Below are 3,480 nucleotides of genomic sequence, written 5' to 3' on the forward strand. Positions count from 1 at the left end.
AAAAAATATTTGAGGCTTTAGAATTGAACGTCTTTGATAACGTTGATGTCAACAAATGTATGTAAGTAGGAATTTAGAATGTACATTTGGTATCAGACATACTTCTGAGCCGCTATACAAAGTAAGTTACGTGTAATGCAGAGCAGTCGCTCGGAGTAGTTCGGTGCTTGGAAATAACTTCGGCTGCACGTTATTTTGCAACTGACAACGTAATGTGTCTTCGGAGGTGTTCATTTTGCCCTTTACTAGTAGATGACATTAGCCATGATGACAATTTTGGTACTAAAAACTGAAAGAAAACATGGCTTTCCTCGGAAGGTGCTTACCTATTTTCCCAGTGGGATATTATTAAGTAAATACCGACATAGAATGACCGATAAGCATGCTTCTGATCTCATTCGCATTAAAAACTACGACCGTGAAATTGATATAGATGAGCTAATGCTTTCCTTGTAAACTATATAGAATTAAGTTTGCTGGGTTGGAGCTGCTTCGGCAGATAGAGTTAAAGCGAAAAATATAATAAAAATAGATTAGAATTTGGCCCAAATAATTATGAATATATAGAATTACTTTTGCAGCGTACTGTTTTTCGAGTGTGAGCTTTTACGCGTACCCAACACATGCGCAAAACTGCATACATTGATGTTGGGCATAGCTGCTTTAAACACAAATAGTAAATACAAACATATGTATGTATTTATGTACGTAATATTATTGTACATAAATTAGTGCATTTGCCTAAAGCATAGGTGGGCAATTTTTGCTCGTGAGCAACGCCAGCGTCGCGGTTCGTATACGTACACAGAAGCAAAGCAGCGAATTTCAATATTTCACCAAGGTAACATCATGCTCGGCTGTGGATTACTTTTCTGCGTAATTTTAGCACGCGCTTGCCACATTTTGTGTAGAAAATTTACAAAAAATACCCAAAGCAAAAAGTGGTGTGTTTTTCTTAGATTGGTGTTTGCATGTATTTGCGACGATTCAAACACAAAATAGTGCGACCCTTTATAAAAACTAGAGGTTATTGTTCAAAGAACTTTCAACAAGCCGTAATATCCGTTATGCGGTTATGCCTACGTATTTTTGATATTAGCAAACTGTATTTTTCATGCCGTGTAAATTTAAAAAAATATATAAAATGAGCTGCTTGCTTTAAAAAAAGTGCACAAATTGCATGCCATATTTTAGAATAATTTCTTTCTATCTAAAGAAACCAAAATAGAAATTTAAATGCAGGTTTATATCATAAAATACTTAATGAAAAATATTTATAATTTATATTCTATATTTAGAACTAAATTCATATTTATATGAAAATAATAAAATCTTAACACCGAAATCATCTGGCCGGCCAGCATTTCAAAGATTATATTCCAATAAAATTGTGTCCAGGTATTAAACAAATGAGTTAAACCTATTTAAATTTTTTACAATTTTACAAGTATTAAATTTTTCGTATGGAAAAGTTTCTATAAACTAATAGTATTAGTTACTAAAAACTTTCCACTATACGTATAAGCAAATTAGGGCAAAAGATACATGCACGAAAAATACCAGTTTTAGTACAGTTATAAAAATATGGCAACCATAACTAAGCGCGACGCACTATTGCCACGACAAACTGAGACTGTGTTGGTGTGCCCAGCATTGGTCTAAAGCAGACCTGGGCGGCTCCTGCCCGGCGGGCATATTCGCGTATACATACACGCTCTGCTTTAGAAGGCAGCGAAAGCTTCATTCAACCGCACCGCTTGTTCGCACGCACACAGTGACATCACACACTACAAAAATTCTCTGTCGAAGCTGCCCGCCTCTGGTCTAAAATATAATTAATTTTCCGCAAAGACGTCGTTGTATTCTTAAATTTATCTCTAAGCGGAATAAGATGTTTTTTGTTTTTTAATTGATTAAAAAATGCCTTTTGCCGACCATACATAGTGAGGTTCAACTTTGCCTACGCATAATTCTTTTGACAACATAATATTATTTATAGTACTGATTTCAAGTTTGTTTCGTAATTTCGTTTTGACTAAATTCAAGTCTGAAAACTTCTTTTCGGCAGCGGCTGAACTATGCGGCAAGGACAGTAAGTTACGTACAAAATAAGCAAGCTCTTTGAACCATCACTCTTCCATACCATTTCGAAAAGAGGCAACTTTTTCCCAAAACACAACGATGTACATGTCGCCTTTAAGTTCAATATTGCTAAATCTTAATAACCTCCATTGTGTAACTATTTTATCCGCGTCACAATTAACTAAGTTAGGGAAACTGGAAATTAAAGGCATTATGCATATTTGTGAATCTGATAACACACCAGGAATTATGGTAGATAAGTTTCGTAAGTCTTCTCTCGCAAAGTCAAACCGCTGCGAAATCTGCTTCAATAACACCAAATAAAAATTTAAAATATTCGTTTTTATATCTAGTTTTTGTGAGTCCGACAAATGGCCATTCTGCAAATGTAGCGCGGCTTTGGCTTCGATAAAAACTTCTTGCGTTGGTAAATAACTACTATTTTAAATAAATTTAAATTCTCAAGGAATCTAGCCAAGTCAAAATATATCCACTTTTTACAAAGTTATTTAGTATCAATTTATTTATTTATTTATTTAATTAAATTCAGTCAAATGAATAACAATTCTTACTGACTATAACAAAACAGCTTAGATATCTACTAGTTGAAGTAACTGTAAAGTGAAGATTTCCAATGGTTGCCTTTCGCACTCACCTTGCACACACACACTTTGTTTCCGCTTTAAGAAAATACTTGGGTTTTGACTTTAAAATGTACAATTTCCACTCAATTTATTAACAAGCGTTTTTAAAAGTTACACAGTTTAGCGCAAATTATTGAGTGGGATTTAACACAAAGAAAAGGCTAAGTTTCGATGTACTATATGCACATATATAAGCTAGGGTTGGCTTCTTAGAAAGTGATTTGCAAAACAATACTTCAGAAGGGGCGCGTGCGCGATGTCCGGTATTAATTGCTGAACTAACGTGTCGCTGATTTGGCGCGATGATAGTAGGCGGCCGTGCGTGCTCGGGAATCATTTTCGGAGTCGCTTCGACTGCACACAGTTACGGCCAAAGGATACGCGCACGGCCGCTGCAATACCGTTTAAGCGGCGGCTTAAACATCATCCCCGCCCTGCAGGAATGCGTTGCTGAGTGTCTCCTCCTGCTCTTTCAGAGCGCGAATTGTGATGCCCAGGACGCGGTGGGTGGTGCGGCCCTGGTAATTGGCCGTTTGTAGGCCTTGTGGAGTGCGCGCGATCGTCCGTTGCGCCGTTTTCTTGCGTGGCGGCAGCGCTTGATTGCGCGTGTTCTTCCGCGCCTTCTTCTGTGCCTTCTTCTTTGGCGGCGCGCGCCGCTTGACGCCCCTTGGGGCCTTTGTGGCCGCTGCGGGCCGGTTGGTCTGCTGCTTCCGTTAGCCTGTGCGCGTGGGCTAGTTAGCTGCCACATGCAGCA

Source organism: Rhagoletis pomonella, unplaced genomic scaffold (assembly GCF_013731165.1).
Source record: "Rhagoletis pomonella isolate Grant_MI unplaced genomic scaffold, Rhpom_1.0 Rhpom_scaffold_00001, whole genome shotgun sequence".
Taxonomy (NCBI): Eukaryota; Metazoa; Arthropoda; class Insecta; order Diptera; family Tephritidae; genus Rhagoletis; species Rhagoletis pomonella.